Source organism: Schistocerca piceifrons, chromosome 2 (genome assembly GCF_021461385.2).
Source record: "Schistocerca piceifrons isolate TAMUIC-IGC-003096 chromosome 2, iqSchPice1.1, whole genome shotgun sequence".
Lineage (NCBI taxonomy): Eukaryota > Metazoa > Arthropoda > Insecta > Orthoptera > Acrididae > Schistocerca > Schistocerca piceifrons.
The window spans coordinates 403,492,985-403,515,141 of NC_060139.1; the positions used below are offsets into that span (position 1 = coordinate 403,492,985).

The window sequence follows — 22,157 nt, forward strand, 5'->3', positions numbered from 1 at the left end:
ATAGAAAATGTTGTGGGGAAGGCTAAGCAAAGACTGCCTTTTACTGGCAGGACACTTAGAAAATGTAACAGATCTACTAAGGAGACTGCTTACACTACGCTTGTCCGTCCTCTTTTAGAATACTGCTGCTCGGTGTGGGATCCTTACCAGATAGGACTGACGGAGAACATCGAAAAAGTTCAAAGAAGGGCAGCACGTTTTGTATTTTCGCGAAATATGGGAGAGAGTGTCACAGAAATGATACAGGATTTAGGCTGGACATCATTAAGAGAAAGACGTCACCAACCTTCTCCTCCAAATGCGAAAATATTTTGTTGACACTGCCCTACATAGGGAGGAACGATCACCTAGATAAAATAAGGGAAATCAGTGCTCGTACGGAAAGATATAGGAGTTCATTCTTTCCGCGCGCCATACGGGATTGGAATAATAGAGAATTGTGAAGGTGGTTCGATGAACCCTCTGCCAGGCACTTAAATGTGATTTTCAGAGTATCCATGTCGATGTAGATGTAGAGAGGGAAAGGGCCAACAGCAAACTTATAAATGAGCTCCGAGACAGGGACGGGAAAACTCACCAAAAAAAAGCAGAAATAAAAGGGCACATAGATAAATACTTTTGTCTTCCAAAGCGAAGAAACAAAAAATGCGTCAGTTGCAAACATACTGCAGCAAAGAAGAGGGTTGCTAACAGTTGCAGACAGGGCGTTACTGACGGAGAACGTTGATGAAGAAGAAATAAAAGACGTAATCTAGAGCAGAGCCAGAGGGAGAGCGTCAGGTGCTGATGGCATCCCGCTCGAGTTCTACCTCGCCTGCTGCGTTATCGTAGGAGGACAAATCATGGAAATGGTCAACGAGACTTTGAGTGTGGGAGATATTCCATCTCCACTACTGGAAGGTACAATAACATTCGTCCCAAAGAACAAAGGTGCCCGCCACATTGAAGTATTCGCGCCAGATCACGTTCCTCAACGCTGACTACAAACTGATATCAAAATGTGTCGCAAATAATGTCAAAACCGCGATGAAGAAAGCGATAAGCACGTGGCAGGCGAGCGCAGTGTCCGGCACAAGCATTTTTGACGCCACCTGCACATACAGAGATGCCAGAGTACAAGGAGCCACAGCCAGAATTCCAGCTGCCATAATATCAGTTGACTTTCACAAGGCTTTCGACAGGATCGATCCCAGTTACCTGATGACACGCTCACGACGCTCGGTTTCGGGGGAAAAAAATAGCGGAATCATCGACAAGATATAAAGGAATGTAAGGTCAAAAATAGCTGTAAATGGATGGATCACCCAACCCGTAAAGCTAAACAGATCAATGAGATTGTCGATGGCGCTCTCTGAAGTAGTCCTGAAACCACTGCTGCGAAAAATCGAGAACAGTAGCCTACGTGGCCTACGCAGACGACATGGTATTTTCATTTAAGAACAAGAAGACACAGCCAAAATACGAAATCGTACGGTATTTTGAAGACGCGTCAGGCACAAAAATCAATAAAACGAAAATAGTACTACTACCGATTGGCAACGAACAACTAAATGCAGCTGATCAATGGTACGTGGTAGTAGAGAGACATAAAGTACTCGGTACAGCCATACAGCCCTGTCCCTTCAAAATAGCCACTTACAACTGGAAATACGTCCTACACACTATATGGGTTCTCGTCAGAATACACTGAAACACAACGATCCTGTCGAAAGCCTAGTACCTCACGCAAATCCTCTGTATCTCAGGGGAAATATCATAGCGCTAAGGGCCCCGTCCACTATCTCTTAAGGCGAAAGGGTAACATTTTAAGCGGTGCAAACAACGTGCTCGCTGCCGGCACCGAAGGGGTATTCGGCCTGGTGGACGTATGAACCAAATGTGCCGCGCTGCTACTGAAACGGACACCCGCCATGCAGTACAAAAACTCATGAAGCGCCAAAGCAACGTTCTGGAGAGATTTAGGCCTGCATCAGGGGAAGCGCCGCTAGACACCAGCCACATCCTGTATAAACACGACACGTCAAGCAGCTCTGCCTCAGCAAGAACTGCGCTATTACCATCGTACCCTGCCCCAGCCACACAACTACAAAGAAAATATACACAGCCCTGAATAGGAAGCCAACGAGGAACAAAATTGAAATTAATTTTCCCGAATATAATTGGTCAGAAATACGGGAAAACATCTCCGAAAGCGTGATATCAAAACACGCCAAAGAGACAATAATGATAAACCAATGGCTGGTGCAAACAAACCAGATACCAACAGAAATGCGAAGCTTGTAACAGTGTGGGCACCCTGGAGCATCGTTCCACATGCCAAAGCAGTGTCAAAATATGAGACACGTGTCAGAAAATGGTGACAGAAATAAACATGACAGGCCCGAGGACCGTCAAAACCACAGCACTCACTGCTCCAGGCACAAAACCCTTTCCTTGTCCAAAACGAATGGCAACGCTATGGATCCTTGCAATGACAGGTCAACGCAATAATTGCCAAGAAACACACGGACCTCCTAGACTTCCTGATGACACTCTGGGAAGGGCACAAGCGAGAATCAGCACAGGAAGTATCAAGAAATCTTCCAGAATTTCCTCCGGATACCGCTGGAGACATTCATCAACAACTCCATTCCTAGAGACATGTGACCAGCAGTATCACCCTCCCTTCCCCCAACACAGCCACTCAACAAAACCAAGATGAAAAACTGCAGTAAAGTGTCAGTGCAAATGTTCCGAGTCTCTCTTTCTTACTTCATATATCGCAATATACACAGTATAAATCGTGATCCATCAGTGTTCAGCGCTACAGTTCAAAGGGTACTGCCGTGAACTCAAGTGTGTGCCAACCAGGAGCAGTGTACATGCGTATATTACCAAATCCAATGCACTCCGTCTTCAGGCCACGAGTGGCCTACCGGGACCATCCAACCGCCGAGACATCCTCAGTGGAGGATGCGGATAGGAGGGGCGTGGGGTCAGCACACAGCTCTCCCGGTCGTTATGATGGTATTCTTGACCGAAGCCGCTACTATTCGACCGAGTAGCTCCTCAATTGGCATCACGAGGCTGAGTGCACCCAGAAAAATGGCAACAGCGCACGGTGGCCTGCATGGTCACCCATCCAAGTCGCGACCACGCTCGACAGCGCTTAACTTCGGTGATCTCACGGGAACCGGTGTATCCGCTACTGCAAGGACGTTGCCCACCAAATCCAATATTGTGTAAAATTTGTGTCTCCACCATTTTTCCTTTGCTTACTGTTATGTATTATTTATACTGTCTATGCCCCCCCACCCCCCACTCCCCAATGAACCAAGGATCTTGCCATTCGTGGGGAGACTTGCGTAAGTCAGCGAAACAGATAGCCGTACCGTAGAATGCAACCACAACGGAGGGTTATCTGTTGAGAGGCCAGACAAATATGTGGTTCCTGAAGAGGAGCGTCAGCAGCAGGAGCCTTTTCAGTAGTTCCAGAGGCAACAGTCTGGATGATTGACTCATCTCGCCTTGTAACACAACCAAAACGGCCTTGCTGCGCTGGTACTGCGAACGGCTGAAAGCAAGGAAAAACTACAGCCGTAATTTTTCCTGAGGGCGTGCAGCTCCACTGTATGGTTATATCGTGAAGGCATCATCTTGGGTAAAATATTTCAAAGTTAAAAAGGTCCCCATTTCGAATCTTTGGACGGGAATTACTCAGGAGGATGTACTTATCAGGAGAAACAAAACTGGCGTCCTACGGATCAGAGCGTGGAATGTAAGCTCCCTTAATCGGGTAGGTCGATTAGAAAATTTAAAAGGGGAAATGGATAACTGAAGTTAGATATAGAGGGAAGGAATTAGTGAAGTTCGGTGGCAGGAGGAACAAGATTTCTGGTCAGGTGAATACAGGGTTATAGTAAATGCAAAATCGAATAGGGGTAATACATATGTGGGTTTAATGATGAATGAAATATAGGAACACGGATAATTGCTACGAACAGCATAGTGAACGCATTCGCATTATTGTAGCCAAGATAGACACGAGGCCCACACCCACGACAACAGTACAAGTGGACATCTTGTGCCTGAGGCTCAGCATAAAATGAACATGTTTTACGACACAAGATTTTAAGACCTGAGGATGTTGAAACCGGTTGTCTTAAATAAAGAAATATTTTATGCGATCTTGGCTGTTGAGGATTATTTACAATTAAAACACATCACCTTCGTCATAAGAAAATTCAATGAAAGGCAGCAATCGATCCGGACAAGTTCATCGTGTCATTACCTCTTCTGTCGTTGATGCAGTGGATGAACCATCAGAAATCATCGACGGCGGACGACATTCGGCTGGTGTTGGACGAGTCACAGTAATGTCACGCCGCCAGGGTCGGTTCAAATGGTTCAAATGGCTCTGAGCACTATAGGACTTCACTTCTGAGGTCATCAGTCCCCTAGAACTTAGAACTACTTAAACCTAACTAACCTAAGGACATCACACACATCCATGCCCGAGGCGGGATTCGAACCTGCGACCGTAGCGGTCTCGCGGTTCCAGACTGTAGCGCCTAGAACCGCTCGGCCACCTCGGCCGGCGTCAGGGTCGGTATAAGGTATACATGACACAAGCAGCCGCTTGCGGCGCCAAGCTGAGAGGGTAGCTAAGGTGTCACAACTATAAGATTTCTGTGATAAGGCAATTAGCAGTTGCCGCTTAGAACGCCAGGCAAGCTCAAATGCAAGATATGTATACAACACATTTCACAATTAGTAGCGAAAACCGACACAGGTGAAATTGTACGAGGACGACTGAAAAGAGCGTGGGAGGGGGGGGGGGGGATTGCGGAGAGGCTCCTAATAAAAGTCGCTTGTGTGAATATTGTTATCGAACCAGTCCTGGACGCCATCATGACAGAGCACCTGAAGTTCCGTAAGATCTGTGTGCAGTGGGCTCCCCATAGCATGATGGAGAGGCGGAAGTTGAACAGAAATTTGACAAATTGTAACAACTTGAATGGTATCGCTATCAAGAATCTCGTTCCCTGTTCCACACTGTCACGGAAGATGAAACATGGTGTCAGCTTCTTGATCAGGTGAGCAAGCGTCAAAGCGAACAATGCAAGCACATGGATTCACCCCCAGTGAAAAAATCCAACGCCGTACACACCGGCTCCGGGAAAGTCATGATGCCGTTTTTCTTTGACTGCAAGGACCCGCTACTTATTGGCTTTTTGGGACAAGGCGCCAATTAACGCACAGAGGCATGTGGACACTTTGCAAAAATTGAAGCATGCCGTCAAGCCCAGGCACCTAGGAATATTGAGGGGTAGTATAATTCTGACGCAGGATAATGGCCGCCGGCGTGTTGCCAAGGCTGTTCCGACTACAACGCACAAGTTTCGCTGGAAAGCTCTTACATGTCCTCCACGCAGTCCCGAACTCTCCCCATGCGATTTCCGTACTTGGGAACCCTGAAAAAAGACATTCGTGACCGCCGACTCGCTTGGGACGAAAAGGTGCACGCCTGGGTACTATCATGGTTCCACAGGCAATCGCAAACATTTCTCCATGATGGCAATGACCATCTTGGCTCACAGTAGGATAAATGTAATAACTGTCTCGCTTTCATTTGACTGCCCCTTACATTTAAATGTTCCCTTTGCGTGAAATCCAATGGATGCAGGCCCTGTGAACGGATAGGCCATGCTATCGGACCTCCTCGAAGAATTCATCGCCCGGTGAGGTAGAGTCGCACGATCTGTAAGAAATAGTCTGATACCCTGTCATGCGTAAACCACAGTCGTCTTCTTTCTTCTAGGGTAACGTTCTCCAATAGCACTGGCAATTCATCGCCCAGAAATGGGTGGTACACAGCACCTATTAATTTGTTCGCGAAAGTGAAGTGATTGATGTTTTAGAGCGCTAAACGATGAGGTCATCAGTGCCGCGTTTGGTGTGTGGCACTATAAGTCTGTCACCGATAATCTGTGCGCATATATTGATACTGAAGAGATCTTGATGCCTCACCTCCAACTCTTGTGAATCCTGCACCGAATATCTGCATATTACTCACCACAAGTAAAACGGCCCGTATCTCATCGGGTATGGTTCCCGGACATACTTATAATTATAGGAACTTTTCGTCTATTTTTGACCAATATTACCTGTCGTTAGGTACCTCTTATTCACAAGCAGACCGATGACTGGTTTGACGCCCGCTACTCTATCTTGAGCAAGCCTCTTCATGTTCGAATAAGTAGTGTGTGCAAACTACAGCAATTTGAACCTGCTTACTCTACAATTCCCTCTATTACCAAATCGACTATTCCACTATGCCTTAAAATGCGTCATATCAACTGATCCCTTCTTTTAGTCCAGTTGTGCCATAAATTTATTTTTTCCAAATTCGATTAAATTGTTTTTGATTTCGTTGATGTTCATGTTATATCCTCCTTTCAAGACACTGTCCTTTACGTTCCACTGCTCCTCCAAGTCTTTTGCTGTCTCTGAAAGAATTACAACGTCATCGGCAAATCTCAAAGATTTTATTTCTTCCCTATGAGGTTTAATTTTCTCTAGAAATTTGATTGAATCTTCTCATTTTGAAAGAACTGATGGGTGATCTGTTTAATTATTAAAAATAGTTCAACAGCCAAGATTCCATAAAATATTTTTTTTTATTTAAGACAAACGGTCTCAACAATGCTGTCTTCTCCAGGTCTTAAAATCTTTTGTTGTAAAACCTGCACATTTTACACTAACTTCACGCATGTTTTGATTTGCAATAAAAGATTTTAAGACCTGAAAAAGACAGGAATAGTCTGTTGAAACCGGATGTCTTAAATTTAAAAAAAAAATATTTTATGCTGTCTTGGCTGTTGAATGGTTTTTAACTCTACAAATTCCTCCTTGGTACTGATTGAATAACGTTGGGGGTAGTCTACAACCCTGTCTCGCTCCCTTCTCAACCACAGCTTCACTTTCTGCCCTTCAACTCTTAATTTGTGATTCACTCTGTAAAAAATAGCAGTTGTGTGGTGAATCTTTCTGCCATACCTGCAATCCAACTTCCTCTGGCTGCACAGTGATATTCCAACCAGAATTTTTCAGTAACTCCAATGATAAAGTCTGCTATAGTCTATCCCGTGGAAGGTTTCGGACTGACATAAGTGTCAATGCTATTTTCAAATAAAAATTGTCTGTATCAATATTCTATAGCAGTACAAGAAATTTTTTGGAAATTTTTGGTAAGGTCTTACGGGACCAAACTGCTGAGGTCAGCGGTCCCTAAGCCTACACACTACTTAATCTAACTTAAACTAACTTACGCTAAGGATAACACAAACACCCATGCCCGAGGAAGGATTCGAACCTCCGACGGGGGAGAGCCGCGCTAGCCGTGATTAGGCGCCCACAGACCGCTAGGATATCCCGCGCGGTGCAGTACAGGACACATGTAGATATAATAATGTGCTAAGTGAGCAAGGCAGTGATAGTTCAAGTTCCAAACAAACAAACAGGTGTTCATAATTCCGGCAGTATTCTAACACTACATGCTGGAATTGCGTGTGTCACAAGCTGACAGTGGGTATAAGTTACTGAAAGAGCAAAAGTATTTCCATTAGGTAAAAAATTGATGTTAACTATATTTTTACTAGTTCCAATACTCTTCAAATTCATAAATTGTCAACACACTGCATTGCACTCCACGTCAGCTACTAGAAAAGTAATTATTACTCAGTAGCTGACACATCTTTTTTAATCTCAATGTTTTTATGTAGACTCGTAAATCCGTTAAAAAGCATTATTAAGTATAATCGAATGTGTACTGAATTCAGATATTAAAAACTGTGTTCAGTACGCTATTTCATCGAAGTGTCATGTCGTTTCCACTGTGTGACAGCAAAATTACTGTCATCAGCAGAAGTCGACAAACGTTTCGTACTACAAGATAAATTGAATACCCTAGCACGGAGTCACTATAACGTTGGGATGACCTCGAAAAGTAGTTGAAAGTGGAAAGATGAAAGATTAGCAACCCTTGTTTACTACCTATATGAACTTAAATTGGATTCTCTGGAGGGAAGAAAAAACTCTACGCAAAACGCTGTTGAGAAAATTCAGTGAACCGGCAATTACGATAGACAGCTGGATCACCAACGCATATCTCGTGTAAGGATCACGACGTCCTCAGCAGACGTGTATAGACAGAGGTGTTACGCATCTCATATACGGACGAAACGAGGGTTGCTATGTTTTCAACTATCCTACATTCAACTACTTTTCAAAATCATGCGAACATTATAGTGACTCCACACAAGAGTAATAGCTTTATCTTGCAGTACAAAACATTGACATCCTCTGCTGATAACTCAGCGGAAACTACAGGACACTTCGATTAAATAACATACTGAAGAGTAGTTTTAACATCTGAATTCAACACACATTCGATCAGACGTACTAAATCTGTTGACTGAGCCGACCGGGGTGGCCGAGCGGTTCTAGGCACTACAGTCTGGAACCGCGCGACCACTACGGTCGCAGGTGCGAATCCAGCCTCGGGCATGGATGTGTGTGATGTCCTTAGGTTAGTTAGGTTTAAGTAGTTCTAAGTTCTAGGAGACTGATGACTTCAGAATTTAATTCCCATAGTGCTCAGAGCCTTTGTTGACTGAATTGATAAATTTACATAAAAAAATGTTGACGTTAGAAAGGAGCTGTCAGCTACTGGGTAGTAATTTACGCTTGATATGGTGCGTCAGGCAAAACGGACTACGTTGGTCATCAATAATTCACGAATTTGAAGAATATTTGAGCTAGTACAAACACACTTAATACAATTATTTAGCCTGATGGAAACAATTGTGCACTCACACACACATACACACACATAGTCAGCTTGCGGTGTCAGAATACTATCTCCGTTCTGAATGCACGTTTGTTTGGAACTGTCGCTGCCTTGCCTGATTCGCATATTATTTTATGCCACACGTGTTTAATACTGCTACAGAAAAAATACAGATAATTTAAACATGGAAATAGCATTGCGACATTTAATTTGAGAGCCCACTGTTGTGTTCTAGGCACTTGCCCCTGCATGTAGGCAAGTGGGACGTGTGGTGTCACAAGTACATATGTCGTCGGCCAGAAGCTCCATAGAAATACTAATTACACCAACATGGCAGTCCGAAGTAACAAGAAAAGAAAGAATTTATTTCTACTCATTCAAGAACAGTCTCAAAGATATACGAATTGTCTTGGTAATACAACAACAATTAGTAGCCGGAAACATAGATATAAACAAAATATATAATTATACTCTGTGAAAGCAAGGGGAAACAACAGCCATAATTTGTCCGTGGGGCATGCAGGTCTATTCCGGGTGTGAAATAGTTTTCCATTCGGATTTCCGGGCGGGAACTACATAGGAGGAGGACGTCACCAGAAGGAACAAAACTGATGCTCTGCGGGGAGGAGCGTGGGCAAGTAGGTTAGAAAATTTAAAAGCGAAATAGATAGGTTTAAGTTAGATGCAGAGGGAATTAGTGAAGTTCAGTGGCAGGAAGGACAGGACTTCTGGCCAGATGAATAAATTGCTATAAATACAAAATAAAATAGGTGTAATCCAGGAGTAAGTTTAATATGAATAAGAAAATATGAATGCCGGTTGCTACTACGAACAGCATAGTTACGCATTACTGTAGCCAAGACAGACACTAAGTCTACACCGACCACAGCAGCGCAAGTTTATTTGCCAGTTAGCTCCGCAGGTGATGAAGAGATCGAAGAAATGTATGAAGAGATAAAAGAAATTATTCAGACAGTGAAGGGAGGCGAACGTTTAATTGTGATGGAGTCTGGAATTTGACAGTGAGAGAAGGAAGAGAAGGAACAATAGTAGGTGAAAATGGTCTGGGGGAATTTTGCACAGAGCATAATTTAATCATCGCTACCACTTGGTTTAAGAATCATGAAAGAAGGTTGTATCCGTGGAAGAGACCGAAAGGTTTCCGACTGGTTATGGAATAGCAATACAGAGATTTCGAAACCAGATTTTAAATTTTAATGTATTTCCAGGGGCAGATGTGGACTCTGGCCACTATTTATTAGTTATGAGCTGTAGATTAAAACGGAAGAAACTGCAAAAAGATAGGAAATTAAGGAGATGGAAACAGGATAATTTGAAAGAACGAGAGGTTGTCGAGAGTTTCAGAGGAAATATTAGGCACCGATTGACTAGAACTGGGGAAGGAACACAGAAGAAGAAGAATAGGTAGGTTTGAGAGATGAAACAGTGAAGGCAGCAGAGCATCACGTATGTAAAAAGACGGGGGCTATTAGAAATCCTTGGATATCACAGAACATATTGAATGTAACTGATGAAAGGAGAAAATATAAGAAGGGAAGGGGAATGCAAATATCTAAAAAAAATGACTGACAGAAAGTGCCAAATGGCTAAGAAGGAATAGCTAGAAGACAAATGTAGGAATTTAGGAGCGTATTTCACTAGGGGAAGGATACATGCCGCCTACAGAAAAATTAAAGCGGCCTCTGGAGAAATGCGACTGTATTAATATCAAGAACTCACATGGAAAACCGGTACTAAGCAAAGAAGACAAAACAAAAAACTGGATGGAGTATAGAAGGTCTGTACATCGTAGCTGAACTTGAAAGCAATATTATAGAAAGGGAAGAGGACGTAGACGAATATGAGATGGGGGATATGCTACTGCGAGAAGAATTCAACGGAGCGCTGGAAGTCCTAAGTCGAAAAAGCCCCCTGGAGTAGACGATATTCCGTCAGAACTACTGATAGCCTTGGCAGAGCCAGCCATGACAAAACTGACCCCATCTGGTGCGCAAGATTTATAAGATAGGCGAAGTACCCTCAGACTTCACGAAGAAAAATGATTCAAATGGCTCTGAGCACTATGGGACTTAGCAGCTGTGGTCATCAGTCCCCTAGAACTTAGAATTACTTAAACCTAACTAACCTAAGGACATCACACACATCCATGCCCGAGGCAGGATTCGAACCTGCGACCGTAGCAGTCGCGCGGTTCCGGACTGCGCGCCTAGATTCACGAAGAATGTAATAGTTCCAATTCCAACGTAAGGGGATGCTGACAGATGTCAGTATTACCGAACTATTTGGTAAGTCATGGTTGCAAAATACTAACAAGAATTCCTTACAGAAAAATGGAAAAACTGGTAGAAGTCGACCTCGGTGAAAATCAGTTTGGATTCTGGAGAAATGCAGAAACACGCGAGACACTACTGACCCTACGACTTCTATTAGAAGATCAGTTAAGGAAAGAAAAACATACGTTTATTCGTGGCATTTGTAGAATCAGAGAAAACTTTTCGCAGTGTTCGCTGAAATTATCTCTTTGAAAATCTGAAAGTAGCATGGGTCAAATACAGGGAGCGAAAGGCTCTTCCAAACGTCTGCAGAAATCAGACGCCAGTTATAAGAATCGAGGGGCATGAAAAGGAAGAAGGGGCTGAGAAGGGAGTGAGACAGGGTTGTAGCCTATCCCATATATTATTCTTCTGTACTCCGAACAAGCAGTAATAGAAACCAAGAAAAATTTGGAGCAGGAATTAAAGTTCAGGGAGAAGAAATTTTAAAAAATGAGGTTTCCAGATGACATCGTAATTCTGTCAGAGACAGCAATGGTCTTGGATGAACGGAATGGACAGAATTTTGAAAGGAAAATATAATTTGAACATCAACGAAGGAAAACAAGGATAATGGAATGCAATCGATCAAAAGCAGCTAATGCTGCGGGAAACAAGACACTAAAAGTAGTAAATGAGTTTTGCTATTTAGGCACGAAAATAACTGATGACGGCCGAAGAAGAGAGGATATAAAACACAGACAAGCGTTTATGAAGAAGAGAAATTTTTAATATCGAATTAGATTTAGGTGTTAGGAAGTCTTTTCTGAAAGTATTTGTCTGGAGTGTAACCATGTACAACACTGTGAAACATGGACGATAGAGAGTTTAGACAAGAAAAAAATAGAGGCTTTTGAAATATGGTACTAAAGAAGAAAATTGCGGAAATAATGAGGAGGCACTGAAAAGAATTGGGGAGAAAAGAAATTTCTGACACCACTTGACTAAAAGGGTTGGGGGGGGGGGGGGGAGAGAAGGGGGCAAAAATCGTAGACCGAGACCAAGAGATGAGTACAGTAAGAAGATTCAGAAGCAGCAGTTATTTGGAGATGAAGAGGCTTGCACAGGATAGAGTAGCATCGAACCGAATGTTTTAATTGAGTGTTATTCTATATGTGATCTGATACAGCGTAGATTTGTCGAAACTGGTCATAGTAATAAAAATAATTGCTAGCAATCCTGGCAAACTTGATTCTTCAAGAATAATATAGGTTTAGTGCCACTTGTATGTTTACTAACGGGATAACCGTTACAGGATAACCGACCTGAGAGGAACAGACGCGGGTACAGACGTCTGCAGCATCGTCCCCTCTTTCACTCTTTCGCCTTCCCGTTGGGCGCTGACAGAGCTAGGCTGGTCTCCCGCTGTGGCGAGAAGTGCTCACTGCTTACTGCACGGCAGGAATGGCGGGGACGGACGCAGCATCTCCAGCTGTAATTACGTCCCACGCAACCCACCCCGCCTGCCCGTTCCCCTTCCCCCACTTTCTTGTCCAATTTCTCGCCACGGATGCTTCCACATCAGCAGTGCCTCGTCTGGAGACAGTGACGCCAAATTTTTCGTCACCTGTCAGAGCGTATTAGCGGTGAAGGTAGTTATGTCTCACTGCCGGTCACCAAACACACAGTGCTAAGGCTTTTGCTAGTAAAAATATTCTAGGTCAAAGACATGAAATATTCTTTCGTATCCTGTCGTATTTATTCGTTCCTTTTATCAAAGCTTACCGCAGTTACCTACTTTTCAGACCTTTTCGAGTTCTGAGCATTCTCCTTTAAGGACAGACATGGAGCGGATTTAGAGATGCGCTATTAGGATCGTAACAGGTCGCTACAGCCCATACACAAAGTGTAACAGAAACGTTTGGGGAATGTAAATGGGAACCCTTGGAAAAAAGGCGATGTCGCTCTAGAGAAATCCTGTGGGGTAAATTTAGATAGCCCGTATTCGAAGAAGACAGACAATACTGCTGCCCCCATAAAACATATCGCTGAGGGAGAATAAGACTGAAGCGCGTTTTTGGTCATCAGTCTTCTGACAGGTTTGATGCGGCCCGCCACGAATTCCTCTCCTGTGGCAAACTCTTCATCTCAGAGTAGCAACCTACGTCCTCAATTACACTACTGGCCATTAAAATTGCTACACCACGAAGATGACGTTCTACAAGCGCGAAATTTAACCGACAGGTAGAAGATGCTGTGATATGCAAATGATTAGCTTTTCAGAGCATTCACACAAGGTTGGCGCCGGTGGCGACACATAAAACGTGCTGACATGAGGAAAGTTTCAAACCATCTGCACGAACAGTTCGACGAGGTTTGCAGCATTTTGGACTATCCGCTGGGAGACCATGGGTGCGGTTACCCTTGACGCTGCATCACAGACAGGAGCGCCTGCGATGCTGTACTCAACGACGAACCTGGGTGCACGAATGGCAAAACGTCATTTTTTCGGATGAATCCAGGTTCTGTTTACAGCATCATGACGGTCGCATCCGTGTTTCGCGACATCGAGGTGAACGCATATTGGAAGCGCGTATTCGTCATCGCCATACTGGCTTATCACTCGGCGTGATGGTATGGGATGCCATTGATTACATGTCTCAGTCACCTCTTGTTCGCATTGACGGCACTCTGAACAGTGGACGTTACATTTCAGACGTGTTACGACCCGTGGCTCTACCCTTCATTCGATCCCTCCGAAACCCTACATTTCAGCAGGATAATGCACGACCGCATGTTGCATGTCCTGTACAGGCCTTTCTGGATACAGAAAATGTTCGACTGTTGCCCTGGCCAGCACATTCTGCAGATCTCTCACCAACTGAAAACGTCTTGTCAATGGTGGTCGAGCAACTGGCTCATCACAATACGCCAGTCACTACTCTTGATGAACTGTGGTATCGTGTTGAAGCTGCATGGGCAGCTGTACCTGTACACGCCATCCAAGCTCTGTTCGACTCAATGCCCAGGCGTATCAAGGTCTTTATTACGGCCAGAGGTGGTTGTTCTGGGTACTGATTTCTCAGGATCTATGCACCCAAATTGCGTGAAAACGTAATCACATGTCAGTTCTAGCATAATATATTTGTCCAATGAATACCCGTTTATCATCTGCATTTCTTCTTGGTGTAGCAATTTTAATGGCCAGTAGTGTATCTGTTGGATGTATTTGGCTCTGAGCACTATGGGACTTAACAGCTGTGGTCATCAGTCCCCTAGAACTTAGAACTACTTAAACCTAACGAACCTAAGGACATCACACACATCCATGCCCGAGGCAGGATTCGAACCTGCGACCGTAGCAGTCTCGCGGTTCCGGACTGAGCGCCTAGAACCGCGAGACCACCGCGGCCGGCTTGGATGTATTTCTGAAGCATACATAGAAAGTCATTTTCGTTCCGGCATTCACTGTACTCTGGCTTGCAGTGTACGCTCTAAGGCAAAAAGGCCTAAAAATACAAAAGGCGAAATGCCGGTGGATGAATTTCTGACGCTGCAGCGCAATTTCGCAGCACAGTTCAAATGGTTCAAATGGCTCTGAGCACTATGCGACTTAACTTCTGAGGTCATCAGTCGCCTAGAACTTAGAACTAATTAAACCTAACTAACCTAAGGACATCACACACATCCATGCCCGAGGCAGGATTCGAACCTGCGACCGTAGCAGTCCCGCGGTTCCGGACTGAGCGCCTAGAACCGCTAGACCACCGCGGCCGGCGCAGCGCAGTTGGCAAGGATATTAAACAGGGCTCATGTCGATACAAGGGCATAAAGGCCTTGCGAATTTCATTCCGTGTTCTTAGTTGGACAGTAACTATGCCTCGGAGACAGGCGTGTGAATCACGTACGCAGATCTCAGCTGTTGAGCAAGGGTATGTAGGTGGGTCGAAAGAAGCCGTTTGGAGCAATAGGTGAATACTCGAGAGCGATGCCACTATTCGACAATGTTGGCGATCACAGCGTCAAGAAGTGTGCGACCAACCTAGAGACACGACAGAACGAGAAGACCGAGGCGCTCACAACCCCGGATTCGTCATCATCATCGATCCGATGCGCAACTGGCGCTTCACAAGGGCCATTAATAGGCGGCTCACAGAAAGGGAGCTAAGCTCACGGCACTCCTTGCCGAGCTACCATTGACCTCTGTACACCAACGACAATGGTGTCGGGCACATTCGGCCTGGAATCCCGCTGACTGGAGTAGGTCTGTCTTCAGGGATGAGCCCCCTTCGAACTGAGCCTCGATGAATAGCGAAGACGTGCCTGGGGGCGCCCCGGACAGCGGTGGGATACCAGCCTGACTGTCACCCTCGAGGCAGCCTGACAACTAGGAGTGATCGTCTGGAGCGCCACTTCATTTCATAGCAGGACCCGTTTGGTTGTCATCCGTGGCACCCTTACAGCACTGCGATTCGTTGAGGATATTATACGCCTCGTTTTGTTGCTCTTCATGGCAAACTATCCAAGCTATGCAAGATAACTCCAGCCCGCACACGGCGAGAGTTTGTACTGCTTGTCTTTGTCCTTGCCATAAGGGCCAGAGGTGGACCAACTTACTTGCACAATTTGTGTAGCTCTTGTGTTGGAATAAATCATCCATTTTTTTGAAGGTGCAGTCATTTTTTTGACTGTAGATTTACGTCACATCTACCGATTTCCGTCCCATTCGGATAATTCCTTCGTGGTGAGTCTTTGCCTTTTGGTCTTGGAATGTATATATGCAAATGTAGGTGTAGAACTCTCTTGATATACGAGGGTAGCCCCAAAAGTAAGGTCTCCTATTTTTATATAAGTACAGAACTCTGTTTGTGTAACAGTTGGTCACACTGTTATGAAGAGTGCTTCACGCGCTGTGTAAATATGCGTACGCCGCGCTGAGGCGCTTAGTCTTGGCTTGACAGCCGTTGAGAATGGAGCTCCCGTTGGATGTTACCGACAAGTACGAATTGCGCGCAGTTATTCGGTTTTTGAACGCAAAGGGCACTGCGCCGCTTGAAATCCATTGCCAATTGACGGAAGTGTATGGTTAGTCGTGCATGGATGTCAAAAATGTTCGTAAGTGGTGTAGAGAGATTGCAGCTGGTCGGACCGAAATTCACGACGAACAAAGGAGCGGGAGACCGTCAGTTTCTGAGGAGACAGTGTTGAAGGCTGAGCAAAGCATGCGTGAAGATCGGCGGATCACCCTGGATGATCTCTGCACGTTGGTTCCTGAGATTTCCCGAAGCACCACTCGCAGAATTTTAACGGAAGCATTGAAGTACCGGAAGGTGTGCGCAAGATGGGTGTCACGAGTGCTGACTGAGGACCACATGCGGCAACGAGTTGATGCTTCCCGCGCATTTCTTCAGCGCCTTGCAGCCGAACAGGGCAACTTCCTGGACTCAAATGTCACGGGTGACGAAACCTGGGCATACACCACTTGACACCTGAGACCAAGCAACAATCACGCCAGTGGCGGCATCCTTCTTCGCTAAAGCCGCGGAAATTCAAACAAACACAGTCTGGCGGTAAAGTCGTGACAACCGTTTTTTGGGATCATAAAGGGGTATTGTTGGTCGACTTTATGCCTACCGGGACCACAATTAACGCTGACAGGTACTGTGGGACTCTGAAAAAACTCAAACGGGCAATTCAGAACCGGAGAAGAGGAATGTTGAGCAAGGGCGCACACATTCTCCACGACAACGCTCGCCCACACATCGCTCGGCAAACCGTTGCTCTCCTGCAACAGTTTCAGTGGAACACAATCACGCACCAACCCTATAGCCCTGACTTGGCGCCCAGTGACTATCGCCTGTTCCCTAGATTAAAAGAACATTTGGCCGGAAAGCAGTTCAGCTCCAACGACGAGGTGAAAGATTAGGTTCACAACTTTCTGAACACCATGGCGGCGAGCTGGTATGACATGGGCATACAACAACCGCCACAGAGACTACAAAAATGCATCGACAGAAATGGTGATTATGTCGAAAAGTAGCTAAATGTTCAAGCTGTAAACTGATGTAAACCATTGTAGAAATAAACAGGTCTATGTACTTATAAAAAAATATGAGAGCTTACTTTTGGGATTACCCTCGTAGAAGCGCGTGGAGAAGCAGTACACAATACGAAAAAGCTTTATTGGTGCACATTCATTTAAAGTGCAAAGTTTTTAGAAAAGCAGGAAGGCACTGGAAAAACTGACAGAGTTTCAGCTGTGATGTTCCACAGAGTTCCCCTGAGGAGACAAAAACTTGGTTCGACTACCAAATGATAACTGACTGATCAGGACCTACTGTGGCTACTGCAATACCTAATATTCCAGGTCGCTTATCTGGATCTAAGCGAACTTCTCTACTGATGCACTGCTTCACTGATCTAACGTACACTTGGATTTTCTGTTATAAAATTGTCTTTTGTTTTACGTATAAACGTAAGACAAGAGATTATGACGCCAGGCGATCAAGAGACTGAAATGCCGCCTGGTGGCGTTGCCGGCAGGAAACGCCGAAAGCGTATACACGGAACACAGGTGAATGGCGAATCATTCTAGCGATGATATAGACCGCAAGTAGGTAATTCCAATGACAAAAGAGGCGACTTTGACGAAGGGCACGTTGTTATTACCTGGAGCCTGGGAACAAGCATCTCGAAAGCGCTAAGATGATCAACTGTTTGCGTGCTACTGCCCTGAGCATCTGTGGACAGCGGTTGAAGGACGGTGAAACCACAAATGGGCGACAGGGTGTTGGACTTCAACGCCTCATCGCAGAACGTGCACGTTCGAGGCTTGCTCACTCTGAAAACCGGGACATGTGGCAATCCGTTCCAGATCTTGCGACAGATGCTGGTGTAAGTATAAGTGTTTCGGAGCTCTCAGCCCAGCGCTAACTGTTGAACATGAGTCTCTGCAGCAGACGATATCTACGTGTTCCCCCGTTGATTCAATGACATTATCAATTTCTACTGCAGTGAGTACAAAATCATCATGATACGACCGTGGATCAGCGGAACCTGTCATCTGGTCGGATGAATCATATTTCATATTACATGGTTGTGTCTGGATACATTGTCATTCGAGCATACAGCCTCTTGAAACACGCACAGCGCCACAGACACAGGCCGGTGGGGGCGGTGTTGTGGTATGAGGGATATTCTCCTGGGCTTACAGGGGACCTGCAATAGTAATCTAAGGCATCAGGACAGCTCGTGGTCTAGTGACGCCGGCACGGTAGCTCAGCGTGTTCGGTCAGAGGGTAACAAAAAACTGAGTGAACGGATCAACGAAGAACCTAAATGCTTGTGCTCCGTCTCTAATGATCTCGTTGTCGATGGGACGTTTAACGCTGATCTCCTCCTCCTCCTCGAGCCAGTCAGCACCGTCTGACAATCAAGAACTTCCATTTTCAAGGTTCGTGGCAGGAAGTGGATTGCGTCACCAATCATTCGGTCACACTACCACAGCACGTTTAGTTCTATGCACAGATGTTTCTCAGAGCACATCTCTTGCTCGCACGCAACGATCGGAAATGATAACAGAAACGTGGTATTATAAAAGCGACGTTGTAACATTATAAACTTCTTAGCATGTTCTAGCAAAATAGAATTTGTGTTACTAGTCTTATAAATTCTGACAGATTTTAATAGAGTAGCATCCATGGAAACACAAATAACTATTATTCGTACGCGAAAAATCGTTGCATAGTGTACAAAATTGCGATCGAATGCTAAGCCAGTTCTCATAAATTAAGTAAAAATTTCAAAGCCAGTTTGTAGGACATGAAACAGTTAGCAAGAGAGACACGCGACCCGTAGTAAATTTATTTTTCATGTTCGGAATATAAGGAAACAGTTAGCTAACCTATTTCGTTTACAGAGCAACCGCCTTCAGATCTAAAAAAAAAGGGAAGAAACGGATAGGAGCAAGGAAATCACGTTGAATAAAGGGATATTCTTTTTTTTTAAAAAAAAGTTTACAAACAAGGTAGGAAGACATACCACAGCTCCTAATGTAATTAGTATCATAAAGCGTATCATCAGATGTAACCAATATGGGCGGATTGCAAACAGCAAATTGTCAAGACGTTCAAAATGTGCCTAGTTCACTACCAGCTTGATAAATTACGAGCTCTCTGAGTTCTTTATATTGCAATCAAAACAAATATATTTATGGTAAAACAACAATTACTTGGAAAAACCATAAAATCATAAACCGCATGAAATTAGCCCATATTGTCACCTTAGTGGCACGTGCAAACCAGCAGCGTGGAAGCCCTTTTGCATCATCTGCAGACAGCAGGCAGCTGCATGTTTGACGGGAAAACAAACGGCAGCTGTTCGCGCTGTGAAACCGACAGAGACCCAGACACGAATAGCACAAGAATTGGGAAAGGAATCAGGATTTAGGCTAAAAAAAAAAAATAATCCTAAGTGTAGCGTGGTGTGGTGTGTGTGTGTGTGTGTGTGTGTGTGTGTGTGTGTGTCTATGCGTGCGTGTGTATGTGTGTGTCTTTGTGCTTGTGTGTGTGTGTGTGTGTGTGTGTGTGTGTGTGTGTGAAAGTATATTATTTTACAAGGCGAAATTAAATAGAGCTACACAGTAGACTGGGAGAAGGAAGGAAGGAAGATTAGGGTTTAGCGCCCCGTCGACAACGGAATCATAGAGACGGGACACACGCTTACATTGTTGCAAGAATGGGGAGGAAATAAGTCTTGCCCTTTCAAAGGAACCCGCCCGACATTAGCCTGGAGTGATTTGGGGAAATAATGGAAAACCTAAACCAGGATAGTCGGACGTGGATTAGAGCCGTCGTCCTTGCGAAGGAGAGTTCAGCGGATTGGGAGTAAGCCAGAGAGATGGTGTGGTTGGTTAATGTTCGTTCGTTTTTCGTTCATAAACGGTAGCAACAAGTGTTAATAACAGATCTCATTTACAGAAAATTCACCCCAGGATACTCAAGGGCATTGATTTACGGCAGCAATGGCTTGCGTCCGAGACCAGTACATATTTACTGTTAACCGCTGGGGGAAATGTCTGTCCCAAATCTGCTCCGCTTTTGCTGCGGCGATCTGAAGAGCTGCATAATTGAGTACCGTTAGGAAGAGCCTTCACTAAGTTGGCACGTGTGCGAGGCAATCAGCCACTCGTATATTCATTATCAGTGATATAATAATGTACGGTGCTGAGTTCTGCCTTCTCCAGTCAGCTTTCTGCAGCGGTGGTGGCAAACATGACACGTGGGGATGGCCGCTACTGCAATATCAGAGGGGGAGGGGGGGGGGATGTTACTTTATGGCCACTTTTTGAAAATATTGCTATCTACTCAGGTACTTCACATTTTAAAATTTCTAAAAGAAAGTTTGTTGTTTTTAATGAATTCTTCTACCAGATTCCGTGTATGTTTAATATTTTTCAGTTAAACTCAACCGAAAAATTTAAGTCTCAGTAGTAGATATCATTTTCCCCAATGAATGTTATGTTCAATACTTCTAGGTTCAGGGCCGTACTTACACATCAATATCTCTTTAAGAAGAGTGTTGAGAGTAAAAGCTAACAAAAATGAACGAAATTTGTAAAATTTTTTTGTTTGTCATAAGGGCACGTCATTGAAAGTGCGTTGAGATTGCTAAGAGTGTGCTAAAAGTTATTTTCAGGTTCTGGACTCTGAAGTTATTTTCAAGTTCTGGACCCCACTTACACATCAGTCCCTCTTTAAGAGGTATATTGTTAATATAATTCAACAACAATTAACAAAATTTGTTTATTTTTTTATTTTTTTGAGTGTGAGCACAAAGTATCCTTCCTTGGTAACGAACGTTACGAAAATTGCCTTGTTATTGCTAGGGATAATATCCCCTCCGCCGGGCGAATCGGCAGTTCGTATCGTGCCATTGATGTTTTCATTACGCTGGATTTCGAATATAACTGTTACCTAGTTTTTCTGGAGGTGGACTTTAATTCGGAACTCTACGATTGTTTGTTGTGTGGTAGGTTATTTTCTAGTTCGGTCCGTAGGTACTGATTTGGGTTACGTTTCTTGTACTTTTAATGTTCGCTACTCATGGAATTTTCAGCCATAGTCTTAACTTTACTTTTGGTTTCCACACTCCACTTGGATTTGCCTAGTTTTTGTCAGTCTACATCACGCAACAGAACAACGAAGGTCGGTGCTCTTCACTGACAAGCGAAGTGACGTTCGGTAAGCGAGAAGAGCAGCTGTAACCTATTTATATCAGTTCATAAAAGGAATATCAGTCGACGAGACATAGTCTGCCTGTGATAAAAAAATGCACACTCATGTTAACAATAATTACATTTCATACACATTCAACTTTTGAGCGAAAATTTCATTCCTAGAACTATAACTTTACATTTTATCTACGAAATGCCATTTGTTCTTTGGCTAATTTTCGTCACGGTCGACATATAACATTTTCGGAAACGGCCACTTCTCTGGAAATTAAGTAGATATGAAAAAATGATATGAAATTAGTCAATAAAATGTGTTAATTGTCGTAAATGTTAAGCCACTAACAACAGCACAGTGTGCATGCGTTTACAATCATGCCATGATTGTTCTCCTTGGTATCGACCAAGTTCAGTATTATTGTTCATTGCGTAACACTAACATTACAAATAACGGAACAATAACATCTACAGGTACACCTACAGCTACATGGCTACAACCACACTTAAGTGTCTGGCAGAGTGTTCATCGAACCATCTTCACAACAGTTGTCTGTTATTCCACTCTCGAACAGAGCACGGGAAAAAAGAACACCTATATGTTTCCGTGCGAGCTCTGATTACTCTTATTTTATTTTGATGATCGTTTCTCCCTACAGTATATAAGGTCGGAGTCAACAACATATTTTCGTATTCGGAGGAGAAAGTGGGTGACCGAAATTTTGTGAGAAGATACCGCCGCAGCGAGAAACGCCTTTGTTTCAGTGGTGTCAACCCCAAAATCCTGTATCATGTCCGTGACCCTCTCTTCCCTATTTTTCGATAA

At 44.2% G+C, this 22,157-nt stretch overlaps 1 protein-coding gene across 2 annotated transcripts in view; it reads right to left on the minus strand.

Annotated features, from left to right (window-relative positions):
• Positions 1-22,157, minus strand: part of LOC124776696 (multiple inositol polyphosphate phosphatase 1) — a 306,445-nt gene that overhangs the window by 165,309 nt on the left and 118,979 nt on the right. Inside the window, exon 1 of one of the 2 annotated variants that reach the window (XM_047251800.1) lies at positions 12,429-12,555. The exons of the other annotated variant lie outside the window; for it this stretch is intronic. The gene's annotated coding sequence lies outside the window, so the exon portion shown is untranslated. Of the gene's footprint in view, positions 1-12,428; positions 12,556-22,157 lie in introns of those variants that run through there. 2 annotated transcript variants of the gene reach the window in all.